At 45.5% G+C, this 10972-nt stretch overlaps 1 protein-coding gene and 1 pseudogene across 3 annotated transcripts in view; both read left to right on the top strand.

Annotated features, from left to right (window-relative positions):
• LOC129515385 (transcription factor BTF3-like) lies at window positions 1-3306 on the top strand (annotated as a pseudogene).
• A 6868-nt stretch (window positions 3307-10174) lies between these two features.
• The window catches only part of ZC3H11A (zinc finger CCCH-type containing 11A), a 46339-nt gene continuing 45541 nt past the window's right edge, over window positions 10175-10972 (top strand). For all 3 annotated transcript variants that reach the window (XM_055333913.1, XM_055333911.1, XM_055333910.1), the window contains exon 1: window positions 10175-10325. The gene's annotated coding sequence lies outside the window, so the exon portion shown is untranslated. The remainder of the gene's footprint in view (window positions 10326-10972) is intronic.

The raw sequence follows: 10972 nt of genomic DNA, 5'->3' as shown, positions 1-10972 counted from the left end.
CTTGCTTCCAAGAAGAATTGGTTCCTGTGGCCCATGCAGCTGAGAGGCTGAGTGAGTAGGGGCATAGACTGGATTTGCCCACAGGGAGGAGTGAGTGACTTCATGTCCTCCATTAGAAAAGTGGGTTGTTCTGAGGAGTATAGATTATGGAGAGTCTACACAGGTTATGAATGTGTATAACTAAGACATCATTAGTCTGAGTTCAAATGATTTTAGTTCTGCAGCTCATAGTCAATCATTCTTAGACCTTAAAGTTTATCAGAATCACTTGGAGGGGGCAGCCCGGGTGGCTCAGTGGTTTAGCGCCGCCTTCAGCCCAGGGCATGATCCTGGAGACCCGGGATCGAGTCCCACGTCGGGCTCCCTGCACGGAGCCTGCTTCTCCCTCTGCCTGTGTCTCTGCCTCTCTCTCTCTGTCTCTCATGAATAAATAAATAAAATCTTTTTAAAAAATCACTTGGAGGGCTTGTTAAACTATAGCTTTTATGATTCAATTAGGATTGACACTTTGCAGTCCTAACAACATTCCAGGTGTTGGTAAACCTCATCCTGTTCTAAAAATAGGAAGTTACAGTCTTTTTCAGGGGTTATCTTTTGCTCTTTTTTTGAGTATTTCCCATAGTGCCTGGGTGTCCATAAATGGCACTGCTTACTGCTTACTACTTCTGCAGCCTGGTGGAAAGGAGACGAGGATACCCCTTGAGCTAAGTTCTGCCATCCACGGTCCCTAACAGTCCCGTGGAGATGCCATTCTGACCAAGTCATCCATGCCAGCTGGCCTCTGCCCAGCTCGGGACAGCCAAGCACCTGCTGCCACTGCTAATAATGGAACCACAGATCCACCACTTGGTAGAACCAGTAACCTGTTAATGTCACTGGTGTCAGTTTCTTGGCTTAAATCCTAGAAGTCCTGAAGGAATAAAACTCTAGCTTACTGACTTCTATAGGCCTTAATGTAGGCATCCATAGGTTTCCCTAGACATTAGTGCAATAGGAAGGAACATGCTCCAACTCTACTAAACCCAGTCAGAACTATCCCACTGCAAAGCTGCCCCACTTTCTGAGTGGTGAGCTCACTCAATTCACACACACACACACACACACACACACACACACACACACACACACTACTCTAGAGTCACCTCTATCCACCTCCACCTGAACTCACCCTCACTGCACACAATATATACCATTTAAGGAGCGGCCCTGTAGGGCACTGAGTCTGAGTCACTGGCTCCAAATCCATGTTCCCTCATAGAGATTTTCCTCTTGAGAAACTGACCATCCTTTCCTGAAGTCCAACTTCACCTGGGCCTTCCCCACCCCATCAGTCATGTCTTTGTAGCCTTAAATCTCAGGGGTGTCAGAGTTCCTGGTCCCTCTGTTTTGGGAGATGGGGGTTCATTTCCAAATAATTTGGGGTTGCAGAAAGATACAAGAGATTCCACCGCAATTCCCTAATGACAGCAAACAAGCTCCCAAAGCAAATAGGTGCACAGGAGGAAAGGCATTGTCAAACTCCTTTCTGCAAGGACATGAAGTCCACCCAGGCCGGTAAAGCATCAGCATGTACATGGTACAGATGTTAAAGAAATGATAGCTATTACTATTACTGCCTGTTTCTGCCCTAGAAACTCATCTTTTTCCCCAACTCAGTTTCCCCTCCAGCTTTTCCTGCCCAACCCTAATCTCCACTCTCCTTTCTTCACACCCAGATGGTGCCCCTCCAGCATCTCTCTCCCCGAATTCACTTTGTCCTGCCCTTCCCTTAAACAAGAAACAACCAGTCCCTATTTGTAACCATCCAAACTCCTCTTCCTAGCCTTCAGATCCTGCTCCCTTATCTCTCCAACCTTAGCATGTATTCCCCCAAATCCATCCAAACATATATCAAATGCCTTCAGGCACTTGGAACTATAAAGATGAACCAGATGTTGCTGTTCTCAATGAGCTCACAGTATATAGAAAGAAGCAAATGAGCATAAGCTCATTCCTAAACCACATGAGAAGGTCTAGGCTGCTGGAACCCAGTCAGTAGGTTGATCGAGGGTGGAGAAAGGGCATTTGAGGCAGAAGAAAGTAGATGTGCAAAAGCATGCAGGCTTGAGTAGAGCACATTCACGTCACTCCAGGTCATTCCACATGATGGAGCAAAGAAGTGGAGAAAAATGGACTGCTAATTTGGGGGGATAAAGAAGTGGGCAGGAGTAAGACTTTGCATATTAAGAGATATCCACAAAAGCTTAGAATTGATCCTAAGGTTAATGGGCAATAGTTGAAGGATTTTCAGTAGGGAAGTAAATTTTAATCTTAATATAGAGGTTTGAAATTGTTCTGATTCATAGATAAGTCCAAATTCAGGGACTTGTTTAAAATGTATTTTTAAAGATCTTACATTACAGAGAGATTGGTATTTGTGAACCTAGAAAGCATATATCAGGGTCTGTCCTATATAAAACAATAATTAGGCAGTTCATCAGGGAATGCAAAACTAAAGCTGCCGTCTTTTGTCCCCACGTGTGTGCACCTAATCTCAGCTGGTCTGCCGGAGACCCCCTGAGCGCCAACTCTATTCCCCCCACATGGTTCCATTCCCGCTCCAAGATGAAAGAAATTATCATGAACCAGGAGGAACTTGCCAAACTGCAAGTGCGCATTGGTGGAAAAGGACCTGCCCACTGAAAGAAGAAGGTGTTTCACGGAACAGCTACGGCAGATGATAAAAAAGTTCAGTTCTCACAGAACATAAAGACTTCTAACTCTGGGAAATGAACTAGGGGTGGTGGAAGGGGAGGAGGGCGGGGGGTGGGGGTGAATGGGTGACGGGCACGGAGGGGGACACTTGACGGGATGAGCACTGGGTGTTATTCTGTATGTTGGTAAATTGAACACCAATAAAAATTAATTTATAAAAAAAAAATAAAAAATAAAAAATAATAAAAAAAAAAAGTTCAGTTCTCCTTAAAGAAGTTAGGGGTAAGCAATATCTCTGGTATTGAAGAAGTGAGTATGTTCACAAACCAAGGAACAACGATCCACTTTAACAACCCTAAAGACCGGGCATCGCTGGCAGTGAACATTTTCACCATTACAGGCCATGCTGAGACAAAGCAGCTGACAGAAATGCTACCCAGTATCTTAAAGCAGCTTGGTGCAGACAATCTAACTGGTTTAAGAAGACTGCCTGAAGCTCTGCCCAAACAATCTGTGGATGGAAAAACACCACTTGCTACTGGAGAGGATGATGATGAAGTTCCAGATCTTGTGGAGAATTTTGATGAAACTTCCAAGAATGAAGCAAACTGAATTGAGTCAACTTCTGAAGAAGATAAAACTTGAAGAAGTTACTGGGAGCTGCTATTTTATAGTCTGACTACTTTTTAAAACTTTGTTCATGGGATCCCTGGGTGGCCCAGTGGTTTAGCGCCTGCCTCTGGCCCAGGGCGCCATCCTGGAGATCCGGGATCGAATCCCACGTCGGGCTCCCGGTGCATGGAGCCTGCTTCTCCCTCTGCCTGTGTCTCTGCCTCTCTCTCTCTCTCTCTCTCTCTCACTGTGTGCCTATCATAAATAAATCAAAAATAAAATAAAATAAAATTTCGTTCATGGATCTGATAAAATCTAGATCTCTAATATTTTTAAGCCCAAGCCCCTTGGACACTGCAGCTCTTTTCAGTTTTTGCTAATACACAATTCATTCTTTGCAGCTAATTAAGCTGAAGAAGTCTGGGAATAAACTTTGAAACAAGGTTAACAAAGTTCTTTGCCTAGGAAAAATAAAATAAGATAATTACTGATATAATCTCTCCTCATTTTGCATAATACTGTGTATCTGTAAAGAATCAGTACTCATTCATTCATTCATCACAGTGACAGGCAAGCTTGAAGAAGCAAGACAGCTTCTAGTTACTGTAGGACAATACAAGTGACCTCTGCCTCCTCTCATGAGATGGATTATATTACCTATTTGAATTATATGCATTGAAAAAAAATTGAGTAGATTAATAAATAAACACAGTATAAAATTCAACCACCAAAATCAGTGAAAAGTATGCTTCTTCCCATGTCCTCTAGCAGGTTCCCTGCCCCTTGGACCTTCCCCAGAGGCAACTACTCTTATAAACTTTTCCAAACACCTTTCTATAATATACAAATGGTAACATTTTGTAATGCTCTTTTACATGTTTATATACATTAATACAAAGCACATCGTTGTTCTATGAGAAGCATAGAAGCATGAGAGCATAGAACTTCATTGTATGGCTGTAATACTTTAAATTTAACCATCATCATATTTATAGGTAGGTTAAATCCTAGCCATGTACATACATCAGTTTTGCTCCTGTATGAGTAGAAGTACAGGATAAACTTCTAGATGTAGATTTGCTGGATCATAGTATAGAGAACATCTTTTTTTTATATATACTAATTTGCATAACAAAAGTAACATAGATATAATAAAACAAAATTCGAAACAGTACCGAAAAATACAGTGAGAAGTCTCCTTTTGAGTTCAGACATACAGCTCTACTTTCCTCAGTTAATCACTTTTCTTTTTTTTTTTTTTAAGATTTTATTTACTGATTCATGAGAGACACACAGAGAGAGGCAGAGACACAGGCAGAGGGAGAGGCAGTCTCTATGCAGGGAGCCCGATGTGGGACTCAATTCCAATACTCCAGGATCATGCCCTGGGCCAAAGGCAGGTGTTTAACCGCTGAGCCACCCAGGCATCCCAGTTAATCACTTTTAATAGATTCTCCAGAAGTTATTCCATGTATAGGCGTGTGTGTGTGCTGTTTAGATTATACTTAGATTTTATTTTTTGTTTTTTTAATTTTATTTATTTGAAGTAATCTCTACACCCAGTGTGGAGCTTGAACTCACAACCCCAAGATCAAAAGTCACATGCTTTTCTGACTGAGTCAGTCTGGTGCTCCTCTACTTGCATTTTAAAAGAGAAATTCTGGGATCCCTGGGTGGCGCAGCGGTTTGGCGCCTGCCTTTGGCCCGGGGCGCGATCCTGGAGACCCGGGATCGAATCCCACATCGGGCTCCCGGTGCATGGAGCCTGCTTCTCCCTCTGCCTGTGTCTCTGCCTCTCTCTCTCTCACTGTGTGCCTGTCATAAATAAAAAATAAAAAAAAAATTTAAAAAAAAATAAATAAAAAAATAAAAGAGAAATTCTCTGGTTGTTTGAAAGGAAGATAAGAGAGGGCAAAGTGGAGAGGGAGCAAAACCAATGAAGAAGCATTGCAGCAATCCGGGAAATGAGCAACAAGTGATAAAGGCCTAAACTAAGCAGAAGCAATGGGAATGGAAAGGAAAAAATGTAGATTCAAGAAATATTTAGGAGGTAAAGTCAATTAGGTTCCTAAGTATCTGGATGTGGGAGGCGAGTAAAAGACAGGAGTCCTCGTTCACTCCCAGATTTCTGACCTTGGTGACTGGGTGGATAGTGGGTGGTACCATCCACTAAGACAAAGATGTCGGGAAGAGGAAATGTGGGAGATGAGGTGATAATTTCATTTTGGTATGTTGAATTTAAAGTGACTCTGAAACATCCAACTGAAAATTACTGTAGGCAGCTGGACAGAGATCTGGGTCAGAGATACAGATCTGAGTCACCGCATAAAATTAATTCATAGTTGAAACCAGGGAAACAGGGATCCCTGGGTGGCGCAGCGGTTTGGCGCCTGCCTTTGGCCCAGGGCGCGATCCTGGAGACCCTGGATCGAATCCCACGTCGGGCTCCCGGTGCATGGAGCCTGCTTCTCCCTCTGCCTGTGTCTCTGCCTCTCTCTCTCTCTGTGACTATCATAAATAAAAAAAATAAAAAAAAAAAAAAGAAACCAGGGAAACAGATGGATAATCGAGAGAGAGAATGCAGAGCAAGAAAAGATGAGAGCTGAGGACTGAATCCTGGAGAACATCAATGGTTAAGTGAGGGGTAGAGAGGGAGACTAGAGAAAAGGTAGCCAGAGAATTTGGAAGGAAACTAAGAAAGAATTTTGTCCATGGGAGGGAGAGTTTAAAGAAAGAAAAAATAGGGGCACCTGGGTGGCTCAGTCCATTAAGTATCCAACTCTTGGTTTCAGCTCAGGTCATGGTCTCAGGGTTGTGAGATTCAGCTCCACCCTGAGTGTGGCACCTGCTTGGGATTCTCTCTCCCTCTTCCTCTTCCCCTCCCCTGCTTTCTCTCTCTCTGTCTGAAAGAAAGAAAGGAAGAATGAAAGAAGAAAGAAAGAAAGAAAGAAAGAAAGAAAGAAAGAAAGAAAGAAAGAAAGAAAGAAAGAAGAAAGAAAGAAAGAAAGAAAGAAAGAAAGAAAGAAAGAAAGAAAGAAAGAAAGGGAAAAAATGGTGAATGAGTGTCAAATGATTAGCATAATGATTTGGAGTTGGACAGATGTGGGTGTGAAGCCTTTCTTTGCCACTCACTAGCAATGATCCCTTGCACTCACCACTAGAACTTTATAAGTGTTTGTTAAAAAAAAAAGTTAATAATATTACTTATCTAACAGTAATGGATAATAATAGTAATCTAACAGTTATTTTGAGGATCCAATTGGATAATGTATATAAAAAATGGTTAGCATAGTGCCTGGCATATAATAAACTATCAATATAAGCTTCTTACAAAAAAGAAGAAAAATAAGCACTGAAAAGGAGCCATTTAATTTAAAACCTGACCCATGGGTGGCTTATTAGTTGAGCATCTGCCTTTGGCTCAGGGCATGATCCCTGGATTCCAGGATCAAGTCCCACATCGGGCTCCCTGCATGGAGCCTGCTTCTCCTTCTGCCTGTGTCTCTGCCTCTCTCTGTGTGTCTCTCAAGAATAAACAAATAAAATATTTTTTGAAAATTAAAATTAAAATTAAAAAAATAATAAATAAAACCTGACCCAACCGCAGTAATTTCAGAGAATTATATGAGGATATAAATCTAAATAAAATACATCGAAGAGTGTATGTGAGGTGAGGGGAAAGTAGCTTCAGAACTTGGCAGTAAAGATAAGATGAGAAATTAGGTGTGCCAGAAAACAGAAGGAACCGCACATGAGACTTTCTCACCATCCAATTATTTATTTATTTATTTTTAGATAGAAGGAGGAGGGATCCCTGGGTGGCGCAGCGGTTTAGCGCCTGCCTTTGGCCCAGGGCGCCATCCTGGAGACCCGGGATCGAATCCCACGTCGGGCTCCCGGTGCATGGAGCCTGCTTCTCCCTCTGCCTGTGTCTCTGCCTCTCTCTCTCTCTCTCTGTGACTATCATAAATAAATAAAAATCAAAAAAAAATTAAAAAAAAAATCAGAAGATGTAGTGACAGTAAGTCTGCATCCTCTCCTGGCAAAAATGGGCTGGAGTTCAGTGGTAACAGCTGGCCCTTTTGCTAGGGCACACATTCTAAGTTTTATCCTTGCAGCTACTCACTGTATTCATATATACATGTGCCTGCCTCATGTAAGTATTTGAACTTGTAACCCCAAGTCTAAGCCATTGGCTGGACACTTGGTGGGCACTACCTGGCAGTTATTTATCTTTGCATTTCTCATGTCTTCCAGTAAACTTCCACATGGGAAGTTTCACACCTTTAGGCCCATTTGGGATCCCCCCCAAAGCCTGGCACAGCCTAAACATAGGAATATAGTCAGTGTAAGGTAAATGAGGATGATGAAGATGAAAACTAGTCAGTCTTAAGTAACCATCTCCCAATAAAACCAATTACCTCATACCAAAATTAAGTATCCAGAAAAAAAATTCTATATGAAAAAATAAAGCCACCTAAGAAAGCATTGGGAGTCAAGAGGTGAAGGTGGTCCTAGAAAGGCTGACTTCAGTGATACCACTTCTGCTCTTGCAGCTACAGCAAGATATTGAACCGTAGCCACTGTAGTTAGCAGGTGTTTGTGATTTCTGCTTAAGGCTTCTTGCTAGAAGCCTCTGTGGGTCCCGCTTATCTCACTCATGTCAGACAGCTGAGACCCAAAGGTGGGAAGGAAAAGAGGAGGGATAATGGATATTGATGATGGACACTGGGTTGAAAACATGTAGGTATAGAAATGGCTTTCAAGAATTCCCCTATTACCCACTGTGTGGACTCATCTGGCATTATGACTCAAAGTCGTAGTGCCAGAGGTCATATCTTGATGTAAGTGGCATGTAGATTATGGAGGAGAGGCAAGGTTTAAAATGTACGGAGCCAGAAGCTAGTCTGTGGAAAATTCTTTCAATCATCGCACATCCAAAATTGTAAGTGGAAGATTCAGATATCACTGATCCTTGGTTTAGGAGCAAGCGTTCAGGATAGGCTTCAGTGACCTCTGCCTCACATTATTCACACCCTGCTGAAGCTTACAGCAAAACAGCCTTACAGCGGAATGGGAACTGTTAAAAAAGAATGACGTAGGCCTCTAAGCACTGATGACCATTGGAAGATGTTCAGGATATATTATTGTACAGTGGGGGGGTGGGGAGGCGGGGCGGGGGGGGGGAAGCAGACCGCAAAGCAACATGGACGGTATGAATAATTCTAGCTTGTTCCTATCTTTAAAACACTGTATTTCATCCATCCTAAAACATGTATTCTTTCAACTTTTAACATCTCCGATCAATGGTGTGTCAGAGTTTAATTGGTGGAGGGTTTTCGTTTCCAGTTCTAATGAAATAAGATGCTTCTTGGGATCCCTGGGTGGCGCAGCGGTTTGGCGCCTGCCTTTGCCTGGAGACCCGGGATCGAATCCCACGTCGGGCTCCCGGTGCATGGAGCCTGTGTCTCTGCCTCTCTCTCTCTCTCTCTCTCTCTCTGTGACTATCATAAATAAATAAATAAATAAAAAAAAATCAAAAAAAAAAAAAAGAAAAAGAAAGAAGATGCTTCTTATTGCCTTCGATCTGATGAAATAGGATAGAACTACGTGCGGTATACCAATCAGAAGAGAGCTGCAGCTGGTAAAGCCCTGGGCTGAAAGACCCTTCAACCGATTTTCTGCTAAACTGAAAAACCCTAGACATTGTGGCGCAGACGGAAGCAGGTCACCAGGAACCTGCCTGTTAGGCCTGGTTGACGTGGCAGTCGCGGAGCATTGTCATGTAAGGCCGGGGTTGTGGCTAGGATTCTAACGTTGTGCCTTCCCACTTTTCCAGAGTGAGACAGAAAAGCCCAAGTCTCGGGACCTGCTCTGACCCGCACTGGCTGAGGCTCCCACACCAAGCTGGCAGTTGGCAGCACGAGCCTGGGAGGAGATAAAGGGCGCCTGGAGGCCCGGCCGCTTTCCTGCCAATTCAAAAAATTTAAACCGCTTATACGTGACGTATTGCTTCTAGAGTCGGAGGCAAAAAAAAAAAAAAAAAAGTGAATACATTCAAATTGTAGGGATCCCTGGGTGGTGCAGCGGTTTGGCGCCTGCCTTTGGCCCAGGGCGCGATCCTGGAGACCCGGGATCGAATCCCACGTCGGGCTCCCGGTGCATGGAGCCTGCTTCTCCCTCTGCCTGTGTCTCTGCCTCTCTCTCTCTCTGTATGACTATCGTAAATTAAAAAAAAAAAAATTTAAAAAAAAAAAAAAAAAACAAATTGTAAAGCACAGGATAACGTCAATAAGGAAGTGGCCGGGCGACCCCCGGTCGGTTTTCCCTTTTCCCGCTCCAACCCTCATGAGCGTTTTAAGGGGCACGAATCATTTTCTCCAAGACAAAAATTTGTCTCAAGAAATCCGGGAGACTCCCCAAGCCCGACCTCACCTCCTCGAATCAAAAGAGGGGCAAGTAGCTCATTTCTACGTGGAAACTATACACGGACCGAATTCTTTGGCAAGAAACACGCGAGGGCCTACCGTCCGGTAGGCCGCCGTCCTCGCGGCTCTATGGCTTACTACTTCATTTGACTGAAAAACCTTATTTATTTATTTTTGTTTTGACCGAGAAGCTTTAAAAGCAACTTTTAACCAAAGACGGTCCCAAGAAACCCACGTTTCTAAAAGCGCGTTCCTCAAAAAAAAAAAAAAAAAAAAAAAAAAAAACGGTCCCAGCGCCTCCCCTCACGCGTGACCCTGTGACCCCGGGAAGCCATCTTAAGCGTCGCCTCAGAGGGAAAACTACAACTCCCAGAATCCTCTCGCCTTGCGTCGTGCTGGCACTGGTACTGGCCGGGTCTTCTTCGAGCTGAGCCTGTAGCCAGGCGCCATCTTTGACGCTGGCAGTTTTGGGTTTCCGCTGGTGTTGCTGCTGGGAGGACGGCGGGCGGCAGCGGCTAGGGGAGAAGAAAGACGTGGCGGCAAGCGGGAGTCGCGGCAGTGTCGGCGGTTCGGTAAAGTTTCTGTTCTCTGGTAACTAGACCCGTTTTTTGATTCCCGGTGGCTCGGGGCAGGGGAGGTGGGGGGAGAGGGCGAGGGGAGTGGCCGCGGCCTCCCCCTCGCCCCTGGGTTGCGGCCTAGTCCGGGAAGTCAGAGCGGGTCCTTGGGCCCCGCCGTAACGGTCCCCTCCCCCTCCCCCTCCCCCGCCGCCGCCGCCGCCGCCGCCGCCGCCGCCCTCGCCCGGGCGAGCTGGGAGCCCCGGGCTCCCGCTCCCAGCCCCATCCCCCACCACCCCACGGCGCCTGCTCCTTTCCCCACAGCCTCCCTCCCCTCCCCCACATCCGGCGTCCGCGAGACCGTCGGAGCCGGAGCAGCCCCTACCTCCCCGCTCCCCGCTCCCCGCTCCCGGCGGGGGAGCCGGCCCCAGGTCGCTCTTCTTGGCGACCGACCGCAGCTTCCCCAGTCGAGCAGGGCCCCCCCCCCCCCCCCCGCTGCCTAAATCGAGCTGAGGTGCCGGGGGCTGAATTCACCGACTCTCGTTCCTCTCCAGGGCCCCAGTTCTTGGGAGACACTCAAACTCCACCGGCCTGAACCCGGTGTCCTCCGCCCCGCCCCCACCTTAACCGACTCCCGCCCGCCCCAGCCCAGCCCCAGCCCAGCCCCAGCCCCAGCCCCAGCCC

The sequence above is a fragment of the Nyctereutes procyonoides genome, unplaced genomic scaffold (genome assembly GCF_905146905.1).
Source record: "Nyctereutes procyonoides isolate TBG_1078 unplaced genomic scaffold, NYPRO_anot_genome, whole genome shotgun sequence".
NCBI lineage: Eukaryota > Metazoa > Chordata > Mammalia > Carnivora > Canidae > Nyctereutes > Nyctereutes procyonoides.
The sequence above is the reverse complement of the archived record's forward strand: the minus strand, read 5'-3'. Positions and strand labels throughout refer to the sequence as shown.